Source organism: Henckelia pumila, chromosome 3 (genome assembly GCF_033568475.1).
Source record: "Henckelia pumila isolate YLH828 chromosome 3, ASM3356847v2, whole genome shotgun sequence".
Taxonomy (NCBI): Eukaryota; Viridiplantae; Streptophyta; class Magnoliopsida; order Lamiales; family Gesneriaceae; genus Henckelia; species Henckelia pumila.
The window spans coordinates 121,053,644-121,076,579 of NC_133122.1; the positions used below are offsets into that span (position 1 = coordinate 121,053,644).

General features: G+C 37.6%; 1 non-coding gene across 1 annotated transcript; it reads left to right on the plus strand.

Moving 5' to 3' along the window:
• The first annotated feature begins 11,796 nt into the window (after window positions 1–11,796).
• On the plus strand, window positions 11,797–11,902 carry LOC140893987 (small nucleolar RNA R71). Its single transcript, XR_012153544.1, has one exon. It is a non-coding gene; the product is annotated as a small nucleolar RNA R71 (small nucleolar RNA).
• The last annotated feature ends 11,034 nt before the right edge of the window (window positions 11,903–22,936 follow it).

The following is a 22,936-nucleotide window of genomic DNA, read 5'->3' on the forward strand; positions in this document are numbered from 1 at the left end:
CTTAACTTCGGAGAAAATGCTCTACGTGTTAGAGAAAGCACCTCCGAAGGAAGCACCAACTGACATAAGTCCGGAGGAATTGGCCAAACTTGATGCATGGTGTGACCATGACATCAAGACCAAATGCTATATGCAAGCCTCGATGTCTGATGAACTCCAGAGGCGATTTGAGGACACGGTGAATGCTGCTGACATTCACACGCAACTCAAGGAACTTTTTGGGGCTCAGTCGAGGGCTGAAAGGTTCGCTACTGTTAAGGAGTTGATGACGTGCCGCATGCGTGAAGGGACTTCGGTCCGTGATCATGGGGTACGAGTGATTTGGCTCATACAGAAGTTGGCGACCCTAGATTTGGTGTTGGAGCATGAACTCAATGTGGATTTATTGCTTCTGTCTCTTCCTTCTTCATTTGATGGATTTGTGATAAATTTTAATATGAACAAGATAGAGGCCACCCTAGAAGAGATGGTCAATATGCTCGTTACATATGAATCCACACTTAAGAAGGATAAGCCAGCTTTCTTGGTGGGCTCCTCATCTTCTGCTAAGAAGGGGCCAAGTATGAAGGGCAAGAAACGTTCTACCCCACCCAAGAAAGTCGAGCCCGAGAAGAAGCAAAAGACAAAGGCTTCAAACAATGGAAAATCCAAGGATGTTTGCCATTACTGCAAGAAGCCGGGTCATTGGAAGCGCAACTGCAAGGAATATCTTGAGCAGTTGGGAACTGCAAAGGGTATGTTCTATATTGAAATAAACATGTCACTTAATACAACTTCTTGGGTATTGGATACCGGATGTGGATCTCACATTTGCAATGATTTGCAGGTGATGACAAGAAGTCGCAGGCTTAGAATGGGTGAGACCCAGCTGAGGCTCGGGAATGGTTCCAGAGTTGAAGCTACGGCCATTGGAGATGTTTGTTTGACTTTGCAGAACGGTTTTAAATTATTGTTAAGAGATGTTTTATTTGTGCCAGATTTAATTAAAAACATTATTTCTATTTCTATGCTTGATAGAGATGGTTATTCTTGCAATTTTGTGAATGGGATTTGCAATATTTACAAGAATGAATGTTTAATTGGAAATGGACAACTTGAAAACGATCTATACAACTTAAAACTAAAAGACGTTCCAGTGAATTATGTTGATAAACCGGCGACAACAAACAAAAGGAAAATCGATAGTCAAAACCCAGCAAACCTTTGGCATGCTAGGCTAGGTCATATTTCCTCAAGGAGGATGAACAAGCTAGTGGGAGAGGGCATGTTTGATATGTCTGATATTAATTCTCTACCTACTTGTGAATCCTGCCTAAAAGGAAAAATGACTAAATCTCCTTTTAAGGGGAAACCTGAGCGTAGTCAGAATCTGTTGGATTTGATCCATACAGATGTTTGTGGTCCATTTAGAGTAGGGACTCAACATGGCCACACCTACTTCATTACCTTTACTGATGATTATTCAAGGTATGGGTATTTATATTTAATGAAATATAAGTCTGAAGCATTTGAAAAGTTCAAAGAATTCAGGGCTGAAGTAGAAAACAAGCTAGGTAAAAGTATTAAAGCACTTCGATCGGATCGAGGTGGAGAATACTTGAGTACCGAGTTTTTGGACTATCTGAAAGAGAATGGGATTCTCTCTCAGTGGACTCCTCCTATGACACCACAGCTTAATGGTGTATCGGAGCGTCGTAATCGAACTTTGTTGGACATGGTTCGATCTATGATGAGCTTCACTGAGCTTCCACCTTCGTTTTGGGGCTATGCGCTTGAAACGGCGGTATTGTTGTTGAACAACGTCCACACTAAAGCAGTGGACAAAACACCATACGAGTTATGGAATGGCAAAGCTCCTAAGTATTCGTACTTGAGGATTTGGGGATGTCCTGCTTACGTGAAGCGGACAGTGGGAGATAAGTTGGATAGTCGATCCAGCTTATGTTATTTTGTAGGGTATCCGAAGAATTCAATCGGATATTATTTCTATTATCCTGCTGAAACAAAGGTGTTTGTTTCTAGGAATGCCACCTTCTTGGAGAAGGAGTTCTTATTGGATAAGAAAGGCGAGATGATGGAACTCGAAGAAGTTCGAGAAGAACCCGAAATAAAAAATAACGATCCTACACCTCAGGAACCATTGCTGGACACGCCTGCACCTAGAAGATCCGAAAGGACTTCTAGACCTCCAGTTCGATATGGTCTTCTTCTTGAAGGGGATCAAGATGAACCCGACATTGGATGTGATCCAAGAAACTTCAAGGAAGCAATTTCTGATGCGGATTCGAATTTATGGCTTGAAGCTATGCAGTCAGAATTGGATTCGATGCATACAAACCAAGTTTGGTCTTTAGTAGATCCTCCCGATGGAATTGTTCCGATAGGGTGCAAATGGATCTACAAAAGAAAGCTTGGGCCTGATGGTAAGGTATTGACCTACAAGGCGCGATTGGTGGCTAAAGGTTATACTCAAAGGCAAGGAGTTGACTATGACGAAACCTTTTCACCAGTTGCAATGTTCAAGTCCATAAGAATCCTAATTGCCATAGCTGCATGGTATGACTATGAGATATGGCAAATGGATGTGAAGACTGTTTTTCTTAATGGAGACATTAAGGAGGAAATCTATATGAAGCAGCCTGAGGGGTACACATCCATGGGAAGCGAGCATAAGGTATGCAAGCTTCAGAGATCAATTTATGGTCTAAAACAAGCATCAAGAAGTTGGAACCAGAAATTTGATGAAACAATAAAAGATTTTGGTTTCATCAAGAACCCGGAGGAACCTTGCGTGTACAAGAAAGTAGTTAAGGATGCGGTGACATTCTTAGTACTTTATGTTGATGACATCCTACTCATTGGGAATGATGTAGGGATGTTGCAGTCAACAAAGATATGGTTATCAGGTAGATTTTCGATGAAGGATTTGGGAGAGGCATCCTACATTCTTGGGATACAGATCTATAGAGATAGGTCTAAGAGAATGATAGGACTCACTCAATCAACCTACATCGATACCATATTGAAACGGTTTTCAATGGATGGGTCCAAAAGAGGACATCTACCCATGTGTCATGGAGTTTCTTATCCAAGTCTATGTGTCCCAAGACTGATGCAGAGATAGAGAATATGACACATGTACCATATGCGTCAGCTATAGGTAGTATCATGTATGGGATGATATCTACCAGACCGGATGTAGCATTTGCTCTGAGTGTCACGAGCAGATATCAGTCTAATCCTGGTCAAATGCATTGGAAAGCCGTGAAGGACATTCTTAAGTACTTGCGAAGGACTAAGAATATGTTCATGGTGTATGGAGGACGAGATCTCAAATTGGAAGGCTATACCGACTCTAGCTTCCAAAGTGATGTGGATGACTCGAAGTCAACCTCTGGATTTGTGTTCATGCTCAATGGCGGTGCTGTCTCTTGGAAGAGTTCCAAGCAGGACACCACAGCGGATTCCACCACTGAGGCTGAATACATTGCAGCATCAGCTGCTGCTAAAGAGGCCGTTTGGATGAGGAAGTTCGTCCAAGAGTTGGGCGTTATTCCTGAATTTGTTGGTCCAGTACCGGTGTACTGTGACAACACGGGTGCCGTTGCTCAAGCAAAGGAACCAAGGTCTCATCAAAGATCCAAACACGTACTGAGGAAATACCACATAATCCGGGAGATTGCGGAAAGAGGAGACATCATTGTCGAACGAGTGGCCTCTGCAGACAATATCGCTGATCCGCTTACTAAGCCCTTGCCAGGACCATTGTTTGACAAACATCGCGAAGCAATGGGTCTACGTAGTATGACTAGTTGGCTATAGGGCAAATGGGAGATTGTAAGAGTAGGTGCCCATTGAGCCAACTGTGTGGCTATGGGCTTTGATGACTCTTTGTATAAACAATCTTTTGTTTAATATTATTTACACTTTTATTAATGGCAATGACTTTATATTACTTCATATTGTTATATTGTGATATACTATTGTTGTTTTGATAAAGACCTTGAATATACTATAGTATATGTAAGATGTGGTAGAACATGGGGATGTCTATCATGAAATACATCTTATAGTCACTGTATATTCTAAAACCGTTCCTAGTCGATTGAGCCGTCCGATAATAAGGATAAGGATCGCTCGAGTTTGAGACTAGCATTTGCGATGCGGAGTACCACGTTTCATTGGTAGGGAACATGGAGATGTTCGAAGCATGCAAATGGATATTCATATGATGAATAATCGAACTACCCTATCCGGACTTTCCAAGTGGTTATCACTTATCGAGTGGATAAAGTCCGCGGTTTTGGTTGTACACCATTAGTCCTTACGACTTGAAACATCATGGAGACTCTATATGCTAGTGCTGTGCTTTGACTCGTTTACCGACTCTATGGGGGTCATCAGGTGTCAAGATTGGGTACAGTTACGACACATATAGGAGTCAATGCATTGTTGTCAAGGATTCACCACATACTTGCGAGTGTGGATATCCTATGCGATCTGAGGAGATATTAGTGTGACAAATCTCTGGCCAGAGTACTTGATGTGATTTAAGAAATGGTTTCTTAGTAGCACATGCGATGTCACTAATTTGATCTTCAAGATGTATTGCATAGTTATCGAATCTTGAGCGACTCTCGATATACCAATGGTTGTTGATTCGATCGGGATATATGGATGAAGGGACCGTACTGTACGTTAACCAAAATCTACTGGTTCTTGTAGGCACTATCAGTGATACCTAGGGAATCATGGGGCGATGTTGCTAGGCGCTTTACCATGATTCGTTGGGCAAGTCGGAAATTGTTGTTCCGAGTCACAAGGAGTTGTGAGCCCACGGCTAGCTGTATCCCTGAACCATTGAGGGTCACACAGTGTAATGGAGTTTTAATCCCCGTTGAGATAGTTAAATTTAAAGAGTTAAATTTAATGAACTAAGGAGTTGGACTTCTTAAATAAGAGTAAGGGAGTAGGATTTCCTAAAATGACATAAGGATGGACATTTTAGGAAACCACTGAATTCGGATTCAGGAAAATTTATTTTGACTTTAAAATGTGCAGAAATGGTTTCTGTGCACATTGGTAAAATCGGTTTATCAATTGGAGTCACGATGAATTTTATATTAATTTCTGAACGAGCGGGCTTTGCTTGTCGGGCCTCAACTTATGACTAATGGGCCCTAAGGTGTTAGTGGCCTGCATTATAAATAAGTTATTTCAGTACAAAAATTAAACATAACAGGTCATTATTTTGAGAGCAGAATTTTCGAAACCCTAGCCCCTTTCACTCTCACAATTCGGCCGAACCCTTCCCCCTCTGTCCGAGAAATTCCGGTCTGTGATTTTTAATTGCAGTCAGGAATAACGAATCAGATTCGTTTAATCTCTTCGCAGAAAAACTTCTGATAGATTTTCTAGTGCAATCTATCAGAGGGATTTAAACCCCATTCGTGGACCTGATTGAAGGAGTTCATCAGTTCCTGGGAGATACAAGAAGCGCAGAGAAATCTGTGTGGTGTCCAATAATCTCGCTTCGAGATTGAAGGTAAAATTTAATTAATTGTTATTTGAATTTTACACACACAATAATTTAATCGTTGAATGGTTGATACCCACACCATGGAATTGTTCCATGATAAAAAATTTTAAACTTCCGCTGCACCGGGTATCAATCGTGATTGATCTGACCGCCAGTGTTTTCAACATCTTTCGGGTTGACGAACACGCATGCATTGTTCATAGATCTGATGAAAAATTCACGGTCACAATATTATTAATTTATAAAAGTTTTATTATTACATGGAGAAAAAAAAATTATTACAGCTAGAGATGGCTACCCCATCCATTAAAACTTAAAAGATCATACTCATTCCGACCATTAAAATTTAAACGGATATCTGAAATTTAATGGGTTGGACAAGTTAGATCAATTCGACACATTATATAATTAAATTCTATTAGTAATATATTTTCACATCTCTAAAATTTGATTGATACAATCATAATAAAAAGTAAACAAAGTGGTTGAAGAAAAGACTTGTATCCTCGATCCGATGACATAAGATTGTGCTTTACTAATAGTTCAATTATTTGTGAATAGGAAATGGAGAATTTTAGTACTTAATTAACTTTATAATTAATGGTGGCTATTGAAGTCACAGATGGCCTTCCCCAGTTGCATATTGATCTTCCACTCCCATCGGAATCAATACCTAGTCAAACTTTAATTTTATGTGTTCCAAATTATACTTTCAGAGACTTTTATTTTTAAAATTTTTAAAAAATTATATACTTGCATAAATTGTCCTTTAATTTCATCAAGAGCTGGCCCACCCTCCTATAAAGGGGTCAACATATTATTTTGTCCCCAGTCATTTTGGCTCTTTAGTACTATGTATATATACATGTGTATATACGTATGAAAGGCACACCTTATTGATTGGCTTTTAAAATTGTAATAATAAACTATTGAAGGATATAAATATAATGTGAATGCTATTGTTTTTTAAATAAAAAATACAAATTTATAAAATTTATTGGCAACTAATGATTGTTGATCTCAAATGGGATTAAAAAAAAGTGAAATGTGGTCATCAAAATCAAGAGTGTCCGAATTGTTGTCACAGATACATTTTTTTTTTGTCAACGATGACATGTTTGATTTTTCGTACAAACATTTATAAAAATTATTTTTCGAAAGCGCTTTAAAAAAATATTATCGAAACATATTTTAAGTTTTTTTCACTTATGAAATATTAAAAATATTTTTAAAATATTTATCCAAACATAGCCAAGAAACATTTACGATGAATAACGACAATACAGGTAAATTGGATTAATTTTTTTTTCAAGAGTTAAAAATACTATAATAATTTATGATTTTTGTAACAGTTTGAGTTCAAAATTATTTTAACCACTAGATTTTCATTATATAAAAGTGGTCCGTCAACACAAGATTAATATTTTTTTTAATAATAACATAGATTTCATTAAGAGCCAACCAGGTCATAGTTTACAAATTTACTAGTAAGCAAAGGGTAACAATCTTTAAAATCCATTTGAGATCAACCCGTGAACTCCTTACGATTCCAGAATACGTGCAACTCCATTAGCTTTTCGCTTGCAATATTGGGCTTGAAATTCAGTAACCTTTGACCCAATCAAGTGAATGGAAGAGATTACACATTCATCATCAGCATACTCGAGAATAACGTTTAGAAGCCAAAAGTTCTACTGCATAGGCTGAGAAAATTCCCTCTACACTCATAATATGTGTCTTTAGAACTATTCCATATATCATCCCTTGCTACCACCCCAACACCCACTCGTGGAGATCCTTGCTCCACCGCTGCATCCAAGTTAAATTTTATAAACCTGGGCGGAGGCTGTGAATGGGTTGAGATCCTTGGTGAAACCTTAGGTTGGCAGGCCAAGAATTGACTCCAGAATAAGCTGACACGTGAAAGAACTTCGAATGGTGTCAGCGATCGATCTGCCCTCGTGGAAGAAATTATTCCTGTCAAGCCAAGTGCTCCATGATATCATTGAAAAATTACCTAGATCATATCTTTTTCCATGTATTGAGACCCAACTCCAACTGTCCAGGAACGATTTGGTACATAGATAAGATAACTCATAGATAAATAGATTAGAATGTTATTGATAAGTGATTGATAAGGAAAGATAAATATGTGTTTGATAGTTTTTTTATGTTTGATATGATTTTTAAAAGTGAGATAATTTAGTACAAATAATTTAGATTGACCAAAATATCCTTCTCTCACTCAATTATTAAACAAGTTGACCTATTTCTTTCTAGTGAAGGGGTAGTTTTGTAAATTATTTTTGTAATCCATGTGGATAAATATAATCAAAGTTAGATTGTGTTGATGGGTTGTCAATGAGTTAGTCTAATTTTTGTCAATCCATATCACAATCCAACTACAAAAATCAATTCAAACATGGAATTAGTTACCAATCCATCCAAATATCCACCTATCAAACGGAGCCTTAAAGTGAGACAAAATCTGCCATAATGAAGAGATTGACCACACAGCTTGTGCACATGCAAGAACAAAGCCAAAGAGCATGGAAACTATGTTCAGTGAATTCAGTGTAGCGTGGAAAAATATTGTTGGTGGTTATACCCCTCATTATCAGATGTAAATGAGTGGATAAGATTGTTGGAGTACCGTTTTTCTCGTGCTCAAGATGCAACAAAAGTTTAAAATTTTTCGTTTTGACATTCAAAACATACTTAGGCACTCGTATGGTTAAAATTGACATTCATAGATTGATTGTGAAATTATACGTTTGGTGAATTAATTTTACTTGACTTCAATTATTCTGGGATTAACGGAAATAACTCTTCTTGTACGAATGATCGACTGGAAGATCACCTTTTATTCAAGTCCTTTCTTCAATCTCCCAATCAAGTTTCACGATTGGATTGCCCGTTCCTCTTCGAACTCGCACTAGAGATAAAGGAAGAAGTTTTTCATTGAGATATTAAACCCACAAGAAAACACCACACAAAATTCCTCTATTCAATTGAGGATGGTGGCCGAACTCCTACAAAAATTAGAGAGTGATTTTAGAAAATCATACATATAAATATTATGTATTTTCTTAGTGAACAAGTTGTGTGTTAAATCAATAATATATCAACGGATCTTGTATATTATTACCATATATATATATATATATATATATACTTCCAGACACTAACGATCTATACATAAATATATATTATATATATAATTGCATACATATATACTTATATAGGCACGTTTTTACATATATATATAAATTAGATTTGATCACCTGCACCCTAGAATAAGAAAATTTAATTAATTCTATTTAAGACTTTAATATTCTGCATGATGAACTTATACTCTTACAATTTCATCAATCATGCGTCCATTACACTGCTCACATCACAATTCCGATCGATGATCCAACATCACTGATGTGATAACTTTAACTTGCTTGTCATTGATAGGATCGGTAGAGTGTAGAGGGGGGAGGGTGAATACACCCCAAAAATTTTTCAACTACAACAAATAGAATTCAATCGGTTTAGTGACTGAATTTTTACTATCTTGGTGTCTATATATATAAGTTGAAAAATAAGTGAAATGTGATGAAATATGTCAACGAACAGATTCTGAACATTAAGTATAAAAATGAGTTCGAAACTAAAGTGAAGATGGTAAACTAAAAGTATGACAAAACAAGTGTTTTTAGATGTTCGTAGATTTCAAAACTCCTACATCACCCCTTCTTCCTACTCGGAAAGATAACACTAGAAGACTTTGAATTTTACAATCAAATTGCAAAATTCCACTCCAAGACTAGGACTTACACACAATTATCTATCTTAGAACTCCTAGTTCCAACACAAAGAACAGTTCTCGACTGATTGAATTTTAAGAGTATTACAACTCGATTAAAAATGCACAAATTAATTGATCCTTAGATGATCGAATAAGAACTGGAAAGTGTGTTTCGAGTTTTTTGATCATTTTTTTCTTGAAGAGCTTTGAGAGCTTGCTTGTAATGACATATAATACATGAATATTCAAAAATTCCAGAGAGCTTCCTCAACTGATCAAGATGCCTATTTATAGGTTTTACATTGAAATCCTTAAATTATTCCTATTGCACTGTTTGTATTTGCCAGTCAACATTCTCTGCGAAAAGTACACTCTGAATATGCGCCAGTCTCTTGCAGAAATTTCAGTGTGCAGAAGACCTTATCCGCTAATAAACTGGGCGAATGCTTGAATATTCTCTGAGTATGATCTTCAGTTTACTAATAGTGGGAGTCTAAGTGATATTGTGACACCCGGAGCTGAAGAGGCGAGGAGTGATTGCCGGTGCCAAGAGATTGCACGGACAATGAGCGGCTCCTGGTAGGCTAGCTTCTAGGCGGAGGAAGAAACATGAATGAACCGATCCTGCCGAAATGAGAGGGATTCTGAGATTGTGTAGGTATGAGACTGCATGGTTGATGAGAGTTTAAAAGATTTTATATGTACTACTCATATCAAGAAGATGCATCTTCTTTTCGGGAGCTCATCACATAAGAACTTCAAAGTTAAGCATTCTTGACTTGGGAAAATTATAGGATGGGTGACCTCCTGGGAATTTTCTCAGGGTGCGTGTGATTGAGGACATAAGCACGCTGGAAAGACCCATCTTTATACAGTGGGTCATTACAAATGGTATCAGAGACGACCTCTCTTAGTACGGTATGGTTCGGGGACGAACCAAGCGGAAACTGGTGGGCATGTGACGCCCAGGGCAGAGGAGGCGAGGAGTGATCTCCGGTTCCAAGAGGTTGCACGGATAATGAGCGGCTCCTAGTAGCCTTCTAGGCGGAGGGAGACATGAATGAACCGATCCTGCCGAAATGAGAGGATTTTGAAACTGTGTAGATATGGGACTGCATAGTTGAGGAGAGTTTAAAAGATTTCATATGTAGTACTCACATCAAGAAGATACATCTTATTTTTGGGAGCTCAACACATAAAAACTTCAAATTTAAACGTGCTTGACTTGGGGAAATTATAGGATGGGTGACCTCCTGTGAAGTTTATCAGGGTGCGTGTAAGTGAGGACATAAGCACGCTAGAAAAACCCATCTTGATAAAGTGGGTCGTTAAAGATATGGAGGTAGATTGAGAGTAGATTGATTTTGAAGCATGTGAGCGAGGACATAAGAACGCTGAAAAGACCCGTATTGATACAGTGGGTCGTTACAAATATGGAGGTAGACTGAGAGTAGATTGATTTTGAAGCATTTTAGCAACTGAGTCTCGGAAGATAAACTGATGTAACTTGGTAAACTGATGTGATTTTGCAGTCGTGCATTCGAGTAGTTTACTTATCCAGTAGATATTTTGATCAGTTTACTTTGGCCACTTTATTTTGACGATGCAATTCGTTTAGTTCAGTTCCTCAATACTATCAGTTTAATGGATTGATCAGTTTATATCAAAACACCCAAACTAAAATCTCCAAGAATTTCTCACTTTTGGTGTTTGACAAAACTTAGCTTTATCAACGCTTTACTTTAGTTTTGTCTTTTAGTGAAGTTAAACTGAAACTGATAAACTGAACTGAGTACATTATTCCCCTTTTTTGGCAAACATAAAAGATACAGACATGACCAATCATTCTATTTTCATAAAGTGACGATAGTTCAACAAACAAGAGTAGATAACATAATAAGGGTTGAATATCTATCGTTGATTGGAATGGTGACAAAAAGTGTTGTGAGGGCGACTGGAAGAAGAATTTCTGCTAAACTGGCCCTGATGTCCGTCGCTCGACTGTGTTTGAAGAGAAGAAGCTTGGTAATGCAATATTTGGCGAGTAAGTGAAGAAAGTGACTCTATCTGAGTCGTCATTCCATGAAAGTTGGTAGTCAAGACGTCTTTCAAAGAATGAACATCAGTAGAAAGATAGTCCACTTTGGTTTCAAGAGAGGCATGAGATTTCTGCAGTTGATTCAGAGAAGAATCTGTGAGATTTAGCTGGTTCAGAATTTTGAAGAGCAATATGAATTTCTTCTGCAGAAGAGCTACTTCGTTGGCCATTGAATTTCGAAGCATCAAAATATGATCTCCGGATTTGATTTGATCCCTTTTGATGGCTTGAATGTCTGCGGAGAGAGATGCCAGCGAAGATTCAATGTTTCCAGAGCAATAGCTAAATCATCAGCTTCCTCTTCTTCATGTTCCTGAATTTGTTTACCCATTATAGAACAACTCAATTTTTTACAATCTGCAAAAATTATGATTAGGAAAATGCCTCAGCAAATCCTTGTATCTCTCCCATGCTTCATATAACTTCTCTGAGTCATGCTGCCTAAAAGTACTAATCTCAATCTTCATCTGAGTGGACTTGGCAGGTGGAAAATACTTCGCTAAAAATTTGACAGCCATGTCCTCCCACGTGGTTATACTTCCCAACGGCAACAACTATAACCAACTTCGCATCTGATCCCCAAGAAAAAAGGGAACAAACGCAAACGAATAATATCCTTAGAAACATCATTCATGTTTACCGTATCAGCGATCTCCAAAAATTTCCTCAGGTGCAGATGGGGGTCAGTAGTAGCACTTCCACTAAATTGGTTCTGTTGAACCATGTTGATCAACGCCGGCTTCAGCTCAAAATTATTGTCATTTATGGTTCCTCGAGCAATTACAGAGTAGTGAGCCTCAACAATAGGCCGGAAGTGATCTCGAATTGGCACCAAGAGAGCCTGTGGTGGATTATTTTCAGCCATCCTATTTATTTCTTCTCTTCTTAATCATCGTAAAGCTCGTGCAGTTCGTTCGATCTCCAGATCAAATAATAGAAAATTCGCGCTTTGACATCTTCGCATAAACTGCAATGCAAAATTATTAAAATCAATCATAAACTCAAAATAAATTTAAAAAAATTTAAATTAAAATCTGGACTAATTGGTAACAAGACTAAAATAAAATCAACAAATTTGTGGGCCCTCGGGTTGCTAATCTCATTCTTAGGCAATTAGTAAATAAACATGATTAATGGACCATGGATCAAAGGTAATCAAAACACGAATTTTTTTTATTCAAGGGAGGCTACTCTCGAGCGGCACTTTTTTTCTTCTCGGGATCCCCAGAAATTCCAACCTTCGGGTTGGAAGAAATTGGGCTGCGCTCGAGCTGCTATTTTCTGCAGCTCGGGTGCTGCCCTGGGCAGATTCGAGCCTTGTTTTTTGTCATGTATTTCGTGGTCCTTCATTTCTTTCCAATCCAAGATATTCAAGACCAAAACATATCTATGTACATAGAACAAGATCTAGTCATGTCTACAAGTGTTTAATACATAACACTAGAAGTTTAGAATCCAACAAAAGTAATAAACTACACATGATGTTCATAGAATTACAACCAAGTTCAAGATTCTAACAACTTGTTCTAAGTCCAAAGTTCTCACTTTCAGCTAAAAACCTGAGTCCACACTTCTATCACGATCATCGTCTCTCAAGGTTTTCTTGTTGGAAAACGGTGATCAGATCAATCAGAATTGATACTCGGTGCAGCGGAAGTTTTTAAAAATTTTATATGGAACGATTCCATATCATGGGTATCAAAACTTTACGATTAAATTGTGTGTGTAAAAATTAAATAACAATTAAATTTTTACATTGAATCTCGAAACGAGATTATGGACACCAACAGATTACTCTGCTCTTGTTGTATATCCCAGGAACTGATGGACGAACAATTCTTCAATCAAGTCCACGAACAGAAGTTTAATCTCTCTGATAGATTGCACTAGAAAATCTATCAGAAGTTTCTACGAAGAGAATTAACGAATTTGATCCGTTAAACCAGACTGCAAATTCAAAATTCACAGGCTGGAATTTTCCGAGCAGAGAGGGGAGGGGGCGGCGGCCACTAGGAGAAAAAACTAGGTTTTCGAAAATTTGTGACCTCTGTTGTGTAATTTATGTACTGCAATAACTTATTTATAATGTGGGCTGCTAACAGCTTAGGGCCCATTAGTCATAAGTTCAAGCCTAACAAGCAAAGCCCCCATGTTCAGAAATTAATATAAAATTCATCGTGACTCAGATTGATAAACCAATTTTACCAATGTGCACAGAAACCATTTCTGCATCTTTTAGAGTCAAGATAAATTTTCTGAATCCGAATTCAGTGGTTTCCAAAAATGTCCATCACTATGTCATTTTAAGAAATCTTACTCCTCTACTCTGACATAAGAAGTCCCACTTCTTTATTCACTAAATTTAACTCTTTAAATTTAATTATCTCAACGGGGATTAAAAATCCATTACTTGTGTGACCCTCACTGGTTCAGGGATACAGCTAGCCGTGGGCTCACAACTCCTTGTGACTCGGAACAATAATTTCCGACTTGCCCATCGAATCATGGTAAGAGCGCCTAGCAACATCGCCCCATGATTCCCTAGGTAACACTGATAGTGCCTGCAAGAACCAATAGATTTTGGTTAGCGTACAGTACGGTTCCTTCATCCATATATCCCGATCGAATCAACAACCATTGGTAAATCGAGAGTCGTTCGAGATTCGATAACTATGCAATGCATCTTGAAGATCAAATAGTGACATCGCATGTGCTACTAAGAAACCATTTCTTAAAACACATCATGTACTCTGGCCAGAGATTCGTCACACTAATATATCCTCAGATTGCATAGGATATCCATACTAGCAAGTATGTGGTGAATCCTTGACAACAAAGCATCAACTCCTATATGTGTTGTAATTGTACCCAATCCCGATACCTGATGACCCCAATAGAGTCGGTAAACGAGTCAAAGTACAGTACTAGCATATAGAGTCTCAATGATGTTTCAAGTAGTAAGGACTAATGGTGTACAACCAAAACCGCGGACTTTATCCACTCGATAAGTGATAACCACTTGAAAAGTCCGAATAGGGTAGTTCGATCATTCATCATATGAATATCCATTTGCATGCTTCGAACATCTCTATGTTCCCTACCAATGAAACGTGGTACTCTGCATCGCAAATGCTAGTCTCAATCTCGAGCGATCCTTATCCTTATTAACAGACGGCTCAATCGACTAGGAACTGTTTAGAATATACAGTGACTATAAGATGTGTTTCATGATAGCCATCCCCATGTGCCACCACATCTTACATACACTATAGTATATTCAAGGTCTTTATCTAAACATCTTATAGTATGTCACAACATAATAATATGATAAAAGATAAAGTAAACGCCATTATAAAAGTGTAAATTATATTAAACAAAAGATTGTTTATACATAGAGTCATAAAAGCCCTTAGCCACAAGTTGGCTCACCGGGCACCCACTCTTTCATTTCTTTGACTTGATTCGGCCCTTCCTATCGTCATGCACACATAAAAACAAGACAATAGCCGGAAACATCCGATGAGAATATGATTCTCAGTATAAAAGACATAAACATGCAATATCACATATATAAACTTCGAGATATAAGAATAATTTACATAACCCATAAACTAATTTCCTTCGTTGAGATTTAAAGCTGCTCCAGGCCTCAAGATTTGTGCACAATCTTGGTTTTGAGATTTAAAGTCTCTCCAGGCACTCAAGACTCGTATCAATCTTCGATAGAGGTTTTAGAGCCTCTCAAGGCCTCAAGATTTATCTATCAACCTTGGATGGATCCATTTTCGATAGTTCATTTCCGACACGACATCGATATAACATCAGTTATAATATAAAGATCCACTATCTGTGATGAAATAATTCAAATGCAAAAACAAAACATACGATAACAAGTATGTGATTTTCGTCGGGATAACTAAAGAATCATCGTTCTTGCGTGTCATATCCCTTTCAATCGATGTCCGTTTATACCTTCTCGTTTCTTCTCGGTTCTTGAGTGATTCAAATCTGAAAATAATCATCAAGAACATATATCGCATCATCTATTAAACCTCACAAATCAATCTTCCAAATCAAATCAACTTCAAACCTAGCTCAACTTCTTCTTCGGTTCAAAGAATGACTCTCGAGTCGATCAAGCTCTTATCTAATCTGAAATTAATTATATATAAGATATAATTATCCGCAACAACTCACTTCACAGTCAGCTCAATCAACAAGATACCAAAATGGCTTCAATTCATAAACCGACGGCGTAACGACTGAAAATCGATAACCGAACGATATCAAACACAATATAATATACTTGAAACCAACATACATCAACAAGATATCATTAAAATCTCAGCATATCATCAACATATAGGTTCGAACACAACTTGAAAATCATAGGAAATACAAACGATCTCCGTTCTTCGATCCGGTTTCGAATATATAAGATATAAAAACTCAAGAACACTTATACATGCTCATAATCTGATTTCATCAATATTCTGATTTCGAAACATGCTGGATAAAAATAATACTTACACCAAATCGTATCTCTCATCGCAAGGATTCTAGAACTATGCTCGAAATTAAATTCGGACAATCGAATCAAAAGATACGAAGGTTTGAAGATCAAATCCAAAGAATAAAGATGGTGCTCTCAGTTGTGCTCTGAAATTCAAAAGGAAATATGTATATACACATGTAAGTCTGACTAATAAATGGCTTCAAAGATATATTCAAGCCAAATTGTAATTTAATCCCTGAAACTTCAAAAATTGCAAAACAGACCTCGTCTCTCTTTTTAATTCAATTTCAATCCTAAATAATTTAAGAATATTAAAATTTAAATCTAAACTCTAAAAATTCTCAAATTAAATATACTTGGATTAAAATTAAATAATCTTGGATTAAATCAAATAATCTCGGGCCTTACAATTCTCCCCCTCTAAGACTTAATTTCGTCCTCGAAATCGCATGCAGTCAATAGACACATAAGATAAAGAAATAAACAAAATATTGAGTAAGACTCACATCAGTGAAATATATGAGGAAATCTCTGTCTCATGTCTGACTCAGTCTCCCAAGTCGCTTCCTCAACTCCATGTCGACTCCACTGAACCTTGACTAATTGTATCGTCTTGTTTCTGAGTTGTTTATCTTTCCGATCAAGAATCTGAATAGGCTGCTCAAAATAAATAAGAGTCTCGTCCAATTCAGATTCATTAGGCTGGAGTATATGAGATATATCAGGCTGATACTTTCGGAGCATAGAAACATGAAACACATCATGTATTCCAGATAAAGACGGAGGCAATGCAAGTCTATAAGCAAGATCGCCTATCTTCTTGAAAATTTCATAAGGACCCATGAATTGCGGATACAATTTCACTCGTTTGCCAAATATGACCGTGCCCCTAAACGGAGAAATCATCAAGAACACCCTATCTCCTTGTTCAAAACACATTCCTGCACCGAATATTGGCATAATTCGCATGTCGATCCCGGGCTGTCTTCATTCGCTTCTGAATCAATTTCACTTTATCAGTCATCTTTCAGATCATCTCCGGTCCCGTATCAGGTACCTCCGAGATATCATCCCAATATAGAGGAGATCTGCACTTCTTACCATATAAAGCTTCAAATGAAGCCATCTCGATACTCATCTAATATCTGTTATTGTACGAGAACTCCATAAGTGGTAATGAATCTTGCCATGTAATTTTAAAATCTAACACTACAGCTCTCAACATATCCTCAAGTGTCTGAATATTTTGTTCTGACTTTCCATCAGTTTGAGGATGATAAGCAGTACTCAGATGCAAAAGAGTACCAAGAGCATGTTGTAGACTATGCGAAAAGTGAGACATGAATTGAGGATCTCGATCAGATACAATAGACTTAGGCACACCGTGCAATCTTACTACTTCTCTGACGTATATGTCCGTCATCTGATCATGTCGATACGTAATCTTGTATGGAATGAAATAAGCAGATTTCGTCAATCTATCAATAATCACCCAAATGGCATCGCAACCTCTGGATGAACGCGGTAATCTCGTCACAAAATCCATGGAAATGTGATCCCACTTCCATTTAGGAATAGACAAGCTGTGCAGTAAACCACCCGGTTTCTTTCTCTCTGCTTTCACCTGCTAGTAATTCAGACAACGAGATACGTATTTGGTGACATCAGACTTCATCTGTTTCCACCGATACTGATTTTTCAAATCATTGTACATTTTTATACCACCAAGATGAATACTGAATCTACTGCTGTGGGCTTATTTCAATATCTCCTGTCTCAAATCAAAAACATTGGGAACAATAATTCTGTTATTCACAAATAACACATCATCAGTACTAACCTGATATTCTGATCGATGCCCTGTTTTGACCATCTCAATCGACTTCTAAACACTCTGATCATCTTTTTGTGCTTCTCTGATTCGAATCAATAACTCAGGCTCAGCTTGAATAGCACAAACATGGATAGGATTCACATCTGTGACGAATACGAGTCCAGAAGTACAACAATCATCTATCAAATGAGAAACACTGATAGTAGATAAAGATAGGAAATACATATCTTTTGAATCAATGCATCAGCCGCTGCATTGGATTTCCCAGGATAGCATTTGATTTCTCAATAAAATTCCTTCAATAAATCAAGCCATCTTCGTTGCCTCATGTTCTGTTCAGACTGCAAAAAACAAATATTTCAGGCTTTTATGGTCAGAATAAATTTCAAATTTCTCACCATATAAATAGTGTCGCCATATCTTCAATGCAAAGACAATAGCTGCCAATTCAAGATCAGGATTTGGATATCGAGTCTCATTCGACTTCAACTATCTCGAGGCATAAGCAATAACATGTCCTCGCTGCATAAGAATACATCCCAATCCCTTGTGAGAAGCATCATAGTATACTGTGAACTCACCAATACCCGAGGGAATTTTCAAGACTGGTGTAGTCGTTAACCTCTTCTTCAGCTCAATAAAACTAGATTCACATGATTCTGTCCAGATATACGGTGCATTCTTCTTTGTCAATTGAGTAATTGGCTTAGCAATACCAGAGAAATATTTGATAAATCTTCGATAATTACCTGCTAAGCCCATGAAAATCCATATCTCTGGTACAGATGTAGGTCTAGGCCAACTAATCACTGCCTCAACCTTGCTCGGATCGACTGAAATGTCGTCTCCTGAAATAATATTCCCAAGAAAAACGACTTTCTGCAACAAAAATTCACATTTTGACAGTTTGGCATATAATTTCTTTTCTCTCAATGTTTTCAAAACAATTCTCAGATTTTCAGCATGATCACATAAATTCTTCGAGTATATCAGAATATCATCAATAAAGATAATGACAAAGTCATCCATGTATTTTTTGAAACACCCGATTCATCAATCTCATAGAAACTGTCGGGGCATTGGTCAAACCAAAAGGCATAACAATGAACTCGTAATGACCATACCTCGTTCTAAAAGCAGTCTTTGATATATCCTCATCTCGTACCCTCAGCTGATGATAGCCGGATCTTAAATCAATCTTTGAATATATTGACGAACCCTGCAAATGATTAAACAAATAATCGATTCTAGGCAAAGGATAACGATTCTTTACCGTTGCTTTATTTAGTTGTTGGTAGTCAATACAAAGCCTCATCGATCTGTCCTTCTTTCATACAAATAGTACCGGAGCTCCCCAAGGAGAAACGCTTGGTCTAATGTACCATTTGGCAAGAAGATCTTCAAGTTGATCCTTTAATTCTTTCAATTCAATCTGTGACATTCTGTACAGAGCTTTCGAAATAGCTTGCGTACCTGGCATCAATTCAATGATAAAGTCTACCTCTCGAGCTGGAGGCAATCCTAGAATCTCATCAAGAAATACATCAGCAAATTCACTAACCACTGGAAAATCTGCCAATTTCGGGCTAGTTTTCATCACATCTACAGCATAAATCAGACATCCTTCTGCTCTTTTCTACAACAATTGAGTCATAGACAATACAAATATCAAAGGAATTCTGGATCGTGAACCTTTACCATAAAACTTCCATTTGTCTGTCATTTCTGGTCTGAACCTCACTACCTTCTGAAAGCAATCAATTGTAGCTTTGTACTTGGTTAACATGTCTATGCCGATAATACAATAAAATTCTGACAAACCAAGAAATATACAGTCTATCTCAATCACATTGCCTTCATACTTTAGTATACAGTTCTTAACTGATTTCACAGATACAATACCTCTCCCCAAAGGTGAATAGATTGATACAAAAGTAGCTAGTGGTTCAACAGGCAATGCATGTACTATAGCAAATTGCTCAGAAATAAACGTGTGTGAAGCACCCGTATCAACTAACACGTAAGCAGGATAACCAAAAATAGAACAGTTACCTGCAATCACATCATCAGGTAGTGCTTGAGCCTGCTCCTCCATCAAAGCAAAGACTCGAGCTTTTTGTCTAGGAGGTTGAATCGCTGACTGGCTTCCTCCTGCTCGACTTTGTGGTGGCTGTGGCTGGAAAGAATGAACAGTGGATGCTTGTTTCTTTGGCTGTGTCACTGCTCTATATGATCCAGCACCCTGTGAACTTCCTTAACCACATTGTGGACAAACTCTAGCAAAGTGTTCTGTTTGGTTACATATATGACACGTACCAAAAACACCTCTACATTGATCATTGGCATGTCGGCCTCCACATTTGTTGAAGTAAACTCTAGAGGAACCTTAACTTTGTCCAGACTTAAACTTCCTTTGTCCACTAGAGCTAGAAGAACTGCTACCTACTTTCTTAAATTGCTTCCCTTTATCTCTGAAGAAATATCTTATGTTACTACCACTTCCTTTCTCAAATCTAGGTGATGGTGGAATCTGTGGCTGATCTTGGGATGGTCTAGCTGGCGGTGGTACAAACTTTTCTCCTCTCTGTCTCAATATCCCAGCCTCTGCTCCCTTTGCACGATTAAGAGCATCGGCAAAGTTGTTTGGTCGTCCAGCATTTACTAACGTGAAGACATCCGGATTCAAGCCGTTTATGAACTGCTCTGCTTGAGCTTCATCACTGTCTGCTATGTGGGGAGCAAATTTCAGCAGACTCGTGAACTTGGCCACATATTCTTCGATGTTCAAATGCCCTTGTTGCAAACTAGCAAATTCGGCTCCTTTTTCCTTCCTATATGTGACTGGGAAGAATCGTTGATAAAAAGCAGTCTTAAAAATAGACCAGGTAATGATCGTACCTCGATTTTCCATTGCTCTCCTTGTTGCTATCCACCAAACTTTGGCAACGTCATGTAGTTGATGAACAACAAGTCTAACTCGGCAATCATCTGCATAATCAAGGGATTTAAACAACTGCTCTATATCTTCAAACCGACTCTCACACTCTACAGAATTCTTTGTTCCCTTTAATGTTGGCAGTTTAAAGTACTGAAATCTTTTCAACAGAGTTTCCATCGGTGTAGCAGTCACATCACTCATAGTAATAGAAGTACTACCCGGTTCAGTTCTAGGAGTTTCTGTTGTCGGTGGCATTATTGGTTCTACAACTGCCTGTTCTGGCTAAGGAACTGTGCCTGTCTTTCTTGTAATCGGTCTTCGAGGCATATTTTATTATGAAATAGATTAGTGCACAATAAAATCTCAAGTAGAACAAGTCTGTTTCAGTACTCCTCTGATTAGCATTTTCATGCGTCTTCAAGAGATCGAGTGCTGATTCATTAGCTCATATAACATGTTTCAAATCATTTCAGATAACCAGGTGAACATGTAATTTTGAAAGCTGTAAATTAATTAACTTCCTAAACATGATTTCAGAGTAAATAAATCAATCAGAAGGACTCGATCTACCCCGATCATCTAACTCAGTCCAAGAACTAACTTTGCTCTGATACCACCTGTTGCGGGGCATCGGGTTGCTAATCTCATTCTTAGGCAATTAGTAAATAAACATGATTAATGTACCATGGATCAAAGGTAATCAAAACACGAATTTGTTTTTTATTCAAGGGAGGGTGCGCTCGAGCGGCACTTTTCTGCCGCTCGGGTGCCCCAAAAACTCCAACCTTCGGGTTGGAAGAAATGGGGTTGCGCTTAAGCTACTGTTTTCTGCAGCTCGGGTGCTGCCCTGGGCAGATTCGAGCCCTGTTTTCTGTCATGCATTTTGTGGTCCTTCACTTATTTCCAATCCAAGATATTCAAGACTGAAACATATCTTTGTACATAGAACAAGATCTAGTCATGTCTACAAGTGTTTAATACATAATACTAGAAGTTTAGAATCCGACAAAAGTAATAACTATACATGATGTTCATAGAATTACAATCAAGTTCAAGATTCAAACAACTTTTTCTAAGTCAAAAGTTCTCACTTTCAGCTACAAACCCGAGTCCACACTTCTATCACGATCATCGTCTCTCAAGGTTGTCTTTGACTCGATCCGGCCCTTCCTATCGTCATGCACACATACAAACAAGACAATAGGCGGAAACATCCGGTGAAAATAGGATTCTCAGTATAAAAGACATAAACATGCAACATCACATATATCAACTTTGAGATATAAGAATAATTTACATAACCCTTAAAAAAATTTCCTTTGTTGAGATTTACAGCCGCTCCAGGCCTCAAGATTCGTGCACAATCTTGGATTTAAGATTTAAAGTCTCTCCAGGCCCTCAAGACTCGTATCAATCTTGGATAGAGGTTTTAGAGCCGCTCAAGGCCTCAAGATTTATCTATAAACCTTGGATGGATCCATTTTCGATAGTTCATTTCCGACACGACATCGATATAACATCAATTATAATATAAATATCCACTACCTGTGATGGATCAAAAATTTAAATGCAAAAACAAAACATATGATAACAAGTATGTGATTTTCGTCGGGATAACTCAAGAATCATCGTTCTTGAGTGTCATAGCCCTTTCAATAGATGTCCGTTTATACCTTCTCGTTACTTCTCGGTTCTTGAGTGGTTCAAATCTTCAAATAATCATCAAGAAGACATATCTCATCATCTATTCAAACTCACAAATCAATCTTCCAAATCAAATCAACTTCACCTAGCTCAACCTCTTCTTTGGTTCGAAGACGGACACTCGAGTCGATCAAGCTCTTATCTAATCTGAAATGAAGTATATATAAGCTATAATTATCAGCAACAACTCACTTCACAGTCAGCTCAATCAACAAGATACCAAAATGACTTCAATTCATAAATCGACAGTGTAACGACTGAAAATCGGTAACCGAACGATATCAAACACAATATAATATACTTCAAACCAACATACATCAGCAAGATATTTGATAAGTGCAATTTATGCACTTAATTTATATATTATTTGACTTGGATTTTGTGATTTATCGAGTAGATATTATGTGTATTTGTTTTTTTTTTTTGAGTTGCAAGGATTGAGAGAAAAGTAGCAAGAATAAACGAAAAGATGAATTATGAAGCAGCAACTTCAGAAAATTACTGGATCTTA